This window comes from Gadus morhua, chromosome 12 (genome assembly GCF_902167405.1).
Source record: "Gadus morhua chromosome 12, gadMor3.0, whole genome shotgun sequence".
NCBI lineage: Eukaryota > Metazoa > Chordata > Actinopteri > Gadiformes > Gadidae > Gadus > Gadus morhua.
In genome coordinates, this window is record NC_044059.1 from 21,229,743 (window position 1) to 21,239,416 (window position 9,674).

Sequence of the window (9,674 nt, forward strand, 5' to 3'; positions counted from 1 at the left end):
CAGATTATTTTTTGTCAGATGCTGGCGTGTTTCCCCATCAGTACAATGTGCTACAATTGGGTATGCGCACTGAACAATAAATGTATATACATTGGTCACTTGGAAGCATGACTTTTGATTCATTAGTTATCATGTTACACAAGTTACCTAATTTGGTTTACGTCAAACTCATTAATTCATATCCATATAAAATGTTTATACAACGAGCTATTGCCTTGACAGATGAATGAATTATTTAAGTGTAGGCCTATAGCCAAAGGCTTTAAGCTATAGCGGATAATGTCCACAGAAAATATATGGTAGGCAACATTATAAGAGAAAAGGGGTTTATTTATCAAATACAGAAAATTGTCCACCATACACGCACACATTTTTCATTCACTACACACTCACGCTTTCAAATTTCATTCACTCAAAGAGGCTACTGAAGTTATGTTTCACACAGAACATGGACATTTATGTTTCACATAGAACGTGAACACAAAACATTACGTAATTAATTCAAATAGGCTAATTCTAAAACAAATAAGGCCAGCAATAGAACGAATATCGGGTGACAAGAAGATCATTAAAATGGCTCACAATCCCGCATCAGCTGTCTGATATCGCGCATCAAAATAGAACTTTGACCCTGTGGAAGGGTTCGCATAAATTGGCACAGATAATTAGTAAAAGAGACGTCAAGTCATTCTTATCACGTTCCCGCATCCTCTCATATGTTCTTCTGTAAATATTACCTATAGTAGTAATAATGTACAATATTTGCAGTATCGCCCCCACCGACAACGCTTGGTATTGCATGGATCGGCGCGTCGCGTATCAAAAATTTGGAGGACGCGTTTTGCTACGCTTCGACGCTTAATGGCGGCCGAAGCGTCGCGTCGCGTAGCCTTTTGGACGCGTAAGCGTAGCGTTGCGTCGACTATGTAAGGGCCCTTACGAACGATGCTTACTTGCCATGATTGGCCCTATATACAAGGCTAGATTAAAAAAATGCATTGGAAGTTGCAAGTGAACTGAATCATGCGTCTATGATTTCACTTTATATTGGAAAGAATGTGTCTAAAAAGTGGATATGACTTTTAGGTGTTTATGACGTAGAAAGGAGGAATCAATCCTTCTCCAGGAAAACAGCATGAGCCTCAGCATGTCTTCCCCCTCCCATTATATCTCATCTTATTATTGCATGTTTGTGCTGTGTGAACTCCTACCAGCGTGAAACCTTCTCAGAACCGCATTTATCTCCTGCCGGCAGATCTTACGGATTTCTGAGAATTAAATTTATGTGAAATGTTTATCGAGAGTGAATCGTGAAAAGAAGTCACTGCCCCAAGATGTTTAATCAATGTGTTATTGTGTAACATGTCTCTCCTGTATTTTTTTCCAACTTTTCATAAAAATGCGACTGATATTTTGTTACCTGCATGTATGGATTTACAACACCTTTTGTGAGCCAGAAAAAAACATCAGCTGGACATAATATTTATAATTATTACATTTTCCCTAGATTTTTGTGATCAAGAAATATTTTATTTTTTTTACGATGTTTACTTTTACCTGTCATAATCATGACATGCATATTATAACATTTATGGACAAAAATAAATACAAACAGCCAGACGAGAAAGAGAGATAGAGTTAAAACAGTTAAATAACAATAAAAAAGATTGTCTTGTTTGTTAAGACCCCACAACGTGCTTTCCAACCACAACAACAGAAAAGGTTGTGGCACAGGCATGGTGGCCTGTGTAACAATTTCCATATTTTGACTGTTCGAAGAAACCGCAATATGTCATGCATTGATATAACTTCTTCTGTGTAAACTATGATACAATTATTCACATTTTGAGTGACCCAGGGATGAAATTTATTCTTATTCCTTGGGATGGACTAAGCCTATCTCTTTTTGTGGGGCAACCACAAAATGTATGTTAGATTTGTTCTGCCCAAGAAAACACTACATTTCTAAAGAGTATAAATAGTCAACATGGGGATCATAGACCAACCGAAAGTGATGAAAAAACACATTCATGGGGCTACAGAAAGACTTCTTTTATTCTGGTCTCTTTGATATGAATCAGTGCCTCAAGGACCTTGGAGATGATCCATTCGGGGGCCCATGCCCTACAGGAAGTGACTCACAACACAACAAATGCCCCATCTTGTGATTTCTCAGAGCTAGAATGTTTCCCAGACCTACACCCCCCGATCGAACCGACATCTGAGAATCGAATCAGCCACTTAGGTTTAGGGCAATGCCACTGATGTGAATTAATTCATTTGATGATGCTTTGTGAGTCACTTCTTGTAGGGCTAGAGCCCACTTATTGAAAATCCTATGTGTCATTTTTTAGATAAAGGGCCGCCAGAGCTCTTGCTCAATCTCAAGTTTACAAGACCGCTAGGTCACCTTCTCATTACATGACTTCCTGGCTAGTAGTACCTACTAATTACATGACTGATGCTTTAAGACTAGAGTCTCCAAATTGCCCCAAGTCCTATAAAAGAAGGACGAGAAGTCTCTATCTCAATCCAGAAACATTCTTTGCCAAAAGAATGGTGTATTTGTACCCCTTCCTGTAGGTCTATGTTTATAATTTCTGTCTTTGGAAAGTCTTTAATCAGCCTTTTACTTTATTTATTGCATTCACGCTTCAATTTTTTTTTCAGCTGTATTGATTTGTCATGATTATCTTGTTACATAAAATGTATAGATAAAATGAATGGATTTTTCCGTGGAAGCAAAACTAAAATAAACTTCCTAATTGCCCCACAAAAACAAAAAAACATCTGTTGGTCACTTGAAAATCTATGTTTTTATTGAAAGTACATCATCAAACAGCCATATTCATTTGTCATGATTATCTTGATCAAAATGTATTCATCAAATTAATGTTTGAAATGGATTTCTCGGTGGAAGAAAAGTGAACATAACCTCCGGATTCCCAATAAAGCACGTTGGACTACTAGTCCATACAAAAGAAGAATTTGTTTCATCCCTGGGTCACTCAAAAATCGATATTTTTATTAAAAGCACATCGTCTGTTACATGAAATAACAATTAACATAATACCTCTGATAAATACATCAAAGATAACTATTTCAGGGGTAGTAGTGTTCATATCATTCAGGATAGAAAATGTTCACGCACCTTTCTTTCTAGAAATGTTATCTAAACACATTCTAATACTAAAACTGAGGTCCTCCATTTTGTTTTGGCTGCCAAAAACATGACATAAGTGATGCATTGCTGTTCAACCAGTCGATAGGGGACGCTGTACCAGCCACAGTTATATTGGTAGTTTTGGTTCACATTGACAAAATACCTATCCCATTGTTTAAGTTGGAGAACAGGCTACACCCCTGGCTTATTGTTGTACCTGTATTTTGAAATGCAAATAAGCCACTATTTTTTGTTCCACTCACCCCCTATCGCGGTGTACACTCGTTCCGAAACTGGGCAAGCTCCCATAGCTCCCGAGCAGTTAGAATTCTTGAATGTTTAATGCTCACCTCCTAGTCTCCAAGCCCTTTAGCATGAGCAGTGGAATGTAAACAATGAAAATAAATTAGTGGATTTGTTCTTTTGTGTGCAACTTTTGATGAAACAACCCATCCGAGGCAGTTCACAGTTTATTTTGCCTCAGATTTGTTTAGACCAATCCGTATGCTGGAGGCGGAAACCCGTAGGGTTAGAATATATATAAATATGTATTAATTTATTATTCCAGTCTGCAGTCTAAAAATATCGGCCTGTCGTCATAAGAAGGAAGGGAGAGGCTGTGCTCTTCCAGTATCTAGGGCATCCGTGGGCTGGCATCACCAACACTGCACATCCATGTACTTTGGGGCTTGTGTCTGGCAGACACATCAGATGCTTATCTGGGCCAACAGATAGCAAGAGTCCCCCATGGATGAAGATGTCGTCGAGGTCAAACCTAAAAAAGGATGCTCTGTGGCAATTGGGTACCATATGTGTTATACAATGTTGCTCTATCATCGACTGCATTAAAGGGAGACAGATACAATGTCTATGCATTGTGAATTATTCTTTTGTGTAGAATGCAGGTCTCTATCTTCTGTGTTTGCCAGGGTTGCAGGTTACCACAACCACATAAAAATAATCGGTTACGTAAGGCGTTTGTGTTGGACACGGCCTCTCTGTACAGTGTAGTATAAGTTTCAGCTGGACTCAATCTGTCATTGTTACTTGTGTATCGATACCACAGCATGTCCCTAAAAGACACACGCAGAGATGTTTTCATACGTATCAATATGTTTTGAAGGACATGGTTAGGGTTTATATTTTCAAATGTCTGCCATCCCCAATGGCTATTCAACCCGATATTTGTCTATCTAACTGTTACATGGAGAAGCATTTTTCATAAGTGTGACCAATTCGACTGACCAAGATTCAGCTGACCCAAACATCAGGCACGGCTCTATGGCTTAGTCATTTTGCACATATTCCGGACAAACTAGGAGCAACACTAATAATGACAATGTTATGTTATGCAATATAAAAAGAGTATAGTCATATTCAAATTCATTATGTTCATTTATGTTGCATCCTTCAATATTACCTTTTAACACATGACGGTGATTCATTTCTGAAAAATAACTGTTTCAAAACACAAACAGCGAAACAGCGAACACAACATGCCATGGATGCATGTCATAATATTTATCAATTGGCCGATGGCAGTCAACAAATCAAATATATAACCCAATGCTGAAGAACGGCCAATAAATCACTGCATCCCATGAAAACACACACACACACACACACACACACACACACACACACACACACACACAAGCACACACACACACACACACACACACACACACACACACACACACACACACACACACACACACACACACACACACACACACACACACACACACAACTCAGAGGTAAACATAGAGGAACAACATCAGTTAGCTGTTGACAGCCCTAACATCCCTGTTTGTAATGCTCTCCAAGGCTGCGAAGGGACACGAAGCGCCGAGCACGGTGTCTGTGTGAGGCGCAGTGTCGGATATCAGACCTGTTGTTATTGAGTCTGGGCCCTTTCGCAATACCTTCCGCTCGGACCAACGCGATAAACAAAAGCCATTCAGATTGCCGGTTAATCATTGACTCACCTTGAACAGGCACGTGGAGGAGTTAGGGCTTTGGGCAAACAGAGGTTAATAAAGCGCGTTACAGCGACTCTAATCGCCTTGTTCATTGCAACGCTCCATTCAACACTGTTTTGGTGAGAGCCGTGATGAGGGAGATTAGGAAGTTCGATGTGTTTAAGCACATGAGCAAATAAACCATGATATGTGGATTATTTTTGTCACGATCCACATTCAAGGTAAACCCCTACCCCTTACCCTATTCAATATTGTTTACCTTTATTTATCCAGGTAAGACTCATTGGGGAGAATTTACTTTTTTCTAAGAGAGACACAATTTCCTGACCTCCCTTGTCAATGAAGGCCAACCCTTGAGTCAGAGCAGAGCAGATTTACCGTACTTCATCTTATATTACCCTTTGACAGGTTGTGGACGCCTACAGTCACCGGGGTCACGTCAGTACAGTTTGTTTTGAGAGCCACCGGCTTTTCCTTTCAGCGTTAAACACGCGGTGCTTTATTGTACATGCAGATGATTTTCAGATATTCTGGGAATGGTGCATCTACACACACGCGTGCATGCACACACACACACAGACACACAGAAAATGTATGTGTATGAATTACTTAAATATATACAAGTAATGAATGTATATATAACAATATGTATAAAAGAATATAACATAATAAATAACAAAAAATAATTAAATTCATTGTGCAATGTACAGTATGCTTCATCCTACAGATAACCCGTTATCTGAGGTATCCTTGAAAGCAACAAAACATGGCCTGCAGCACGAAAAGTTCAATTTCTTGTGGCACAAGGTTCGAATTTATAAAATTGAAAAACGAAGAGAGGAAGCCCCGACCTTTGAATTCTAATGTTTGAACTAATTTACTCGGATGTGCTTTTCGAGCGAGGTCATTTCCTCTGTTGCCGATGAGTCACTGACTCACTGTTCAGAAGAACCTTCAGAAATAAACGAATAAACAGAGTGGGGGGACTTGTGACAGGAAGTACTCAAGACACGTTTTCGATGACATTGACCCGGGTTTTTGGTGTTTTGTTTGCTTTGTTCCTGTACTTTCCCTTTTCTCTTCCCGGATAATCCACGCGGACATGCAACCAATCAACGATGGAACACACATGTATACAGATGCACGCACACACACACACACACAGCTTTTGCAGTTTACAGCTTTAAGCTCTATCAATTATTAGGATGGTGCGGCCGATTACATTGTTTTTAATTCAAACAAATACCTTGGAACACACCTAATGCACACACACACCGAAATGTAATAAAAAATACATGTCAATCCATATACACACATTCAAATTGGAGTACCAAATAAAAAGAAAACTCCTCTTTCCATAATTATTTTGACAAAGATATTCCGATATTTTTGGTGACAGGAAGAATTTATAATTTTGAACCATCATATTCCTCTTTTAACATAGCGGCCATATTGCATATTGATTGGTTGGGTGCAGAAAAGTGTGAGAATCTTTGGAAATCAGGACAACTTTTTTGTTCTCCATTCTACATCCCCTGACCCAGCTAACGTTTAGAATGTTTTCTGATTATGATTACAGGCCTTCTCCAAACATTCAAAAAAGTTTCCCTCTCAATTTCCCAAAAATGGCCACTCGGTGAAAAGCTCAATAGAAAAGAAAAATAATACAATTGTGTCTCATTTACTGTTGGATCTATATGAAAACACACATTGACATCTATCTGATCTGTATGAAGACATTCTTCCTTTTTACTGGATGTGTATGAAGACACACTATCTCTCTTGTCCTGCAGGGGCGCTTTCAGAAGGGCTTTGCTGAAGCTGTTGAGAGGAAAAGCATCTGCCCATCCTTTCTCTAACCAAGATCTGAAAAAAAGAAATCTGCTGTTTTCTTCCATTTTCTCTTGGCATAGAATTTATGCAAATATTGGCGCTTCTTCACCTCATAATCCTGTTTATAATCCAGGTAGTATTTGAGGTAAACCACAAACCCTGAATGTACTTCCTGAAATAACTACCTTTGATCCCCACTCAGATGTCCTTTTGTGCCAACCTTGGCAATACCAGGCAACAACAAGAGCAATCTACGAAAAGTCACATATCCACGACTCATTATTTTGTCCATTATATTCCTTGTGTTGCCAACACCCCTAATCCCTCCAAAGCGGCCAAATAACATCCGAGACTGAAGTGGAAGACAACTTTCATCTTCCCCAGTTCCTGTTCACAGCTGTGGCCCGAGTGCAAAATCTCCTGCAACCCTATCCCTCAGGTCATTATGGGTTGGATCCTGCCTTTTTCACAGCTGGATACGGCTATAAATTACTCTCTCTCTCTCTCTCCCTGACGGGGGTACTTGTTGGGTTATTTTGAGTTGAAAATACGATACCTGACATGACGTCATCTTAACTTGCCTAGACCAGTTAAGGTGAAGGGAAATCAAGTAATGCTAGGCAACTGAAAAGAAGATCAAAAGAGGAGATGAGAGGACTGACAGGGTATGGTGAGGTTAGGGGTAGGATAGGTATGGTAAAGTATGGTATGGTAAAATAAAGTTAAGTTAAGGGGAACGGTCATGCCCTCCAGTTTCTCTACGGTCACACACTCAAGAGAGTACTGCTTCATACGATTTTTGTGAAAAATGCAGAAAAGCTCGACCATTGACGCCACTATATGTGATTTACATTCCCCATTTGGAAAATGACGCCAACGGTAGAACTTTGAACAGTTGACGTCTGACCAACAAAGTCAATCACAATGTGTATGAACCAGTCGTAGAAAAAAGTGTGATGGATAGCCTTAGGTACATAGAGGTGACTCTGAGTAACCTGGGTTAAATGAGGTAAAACTAATCAAGCCTAGGATGATTGTCATGAACTGGCCAGGGTCCTGAAACCATCAAGGGGATATATATATATATATTAGTGCTGTCAAGCGAATAAAATATTTAATCGCGATTAATCGCATTAATGCCATAGTTAACTCACGGCTAATCACGAGCAATCACGATTAATCGCAAATGTTTTTTCTATGCTAAATATCCCTTGATTTCTTTGTCCCATTAATCTTTCTCATTTTCATGCTCTTATCAACATGGAGAAGTGCATCGGCTTGCCTTGTGCAAATGTTTTTTTATTGATAACAGCATTGGCATATACTGATCAAAACAGGACGATCACTATTTACGTTTAACGAGACAGGGATATGGTTAGCTAGGTTAAAGGGAAAGTATTAAAAATGGTAAGGTGTGGTAAATTAAGGATAAGGTTAAAGGTATGGTAATGGTATGGTATGGTAGGGTAGGGTAACATCAAATACAGAGAGAACTCTACATAAACTCAGCCAACTGAGGTAAATCCACAGCAGTGAGATAGAAATGCCCTTTCATCGTATGATCCCCTTTATACTTTATAAACCTCTCCTAATACTGGTGAAGGCAACTTCAACTGTTGTTTCAAAGTTGTAAGGATTGGTTTCCATTCTAACATTGTAATTTGATGTTTTTTGTCATTAAATTTGAAACTTTAATTAGCTTTAAGGAGATGTTCACATGCTTCCTAAAATAATTTAACATGAATTAAAATCTCCTGAACAGAACTGTCTTATTTATCTTTCATAAATAAGTTGACCACGTGTTGGTTCATGGTATACAGTGCAAAGACGTGGGGGGAAGAAGAAAGGCAGGGCTCTGCAGGACCCTATCCAACAAGCCATTGAAACGATGCCAAGTGTGAAGAAGCATTGATCCCATCCAGTAAAAGTGCTGGGGTGGATGAACCAAAGAGTGTACCTCCAGGGGCTTGAGATTAAGTGAGGGCTGATAATATCTATGGGAGAAGAGGACGTGGCGGCACCATTCAAGGCCGTCGGTACACCGCTGCTCATCATTTCTGTGTTATTTCATTTCCATCGTATCTCCATGATGGGTGCGTTCTCATAATAGACTCTGCAAAGAAGATTTGTTACTCTGATACTACATACTGCAATGTATGTAAGAGTTGGCTTCAGTAGTAAGACTATGGTCTCACCATCCCCGCTAAACTTCCTGCCTGCCTGAACATCCAGCCACACATTTGTCTTCCCTATCATCCGACCAGAACACAGTCTTGTTCAAAATAAGCCCCTTAGGCAACGCAAGGCAAGGCAAGGCAAGGCAACTTTATTTATATAGCACTTTTCATACACAAGGCAGACTCAAAGTGCTTCACATATAAACATTGTCATACGATAAAAAAAATAATAGATAAGTAAAAGAAAACATATGCAAAAAATTAGTAAAATAGATCACGATTTTAGAAAGTGCAATGTGTTTAAGATCAGATCTACAGTCTCTCTGGAGTCTGGTACCCACGTCAGGACTCCAACCCGACCTAAAGGAATATGGTCCTTTCTCTGGGACTCCAACCCGACCTAAAGGAACTTTGTCCTTTCTCTGGGACTCCAACCCAGATTCTAGGACTCTAACCCAGACAGAACTTGGGTCTCATACCCTTATCCTTTCCCGCTGGTATCAGTTCATGTATCTTTCT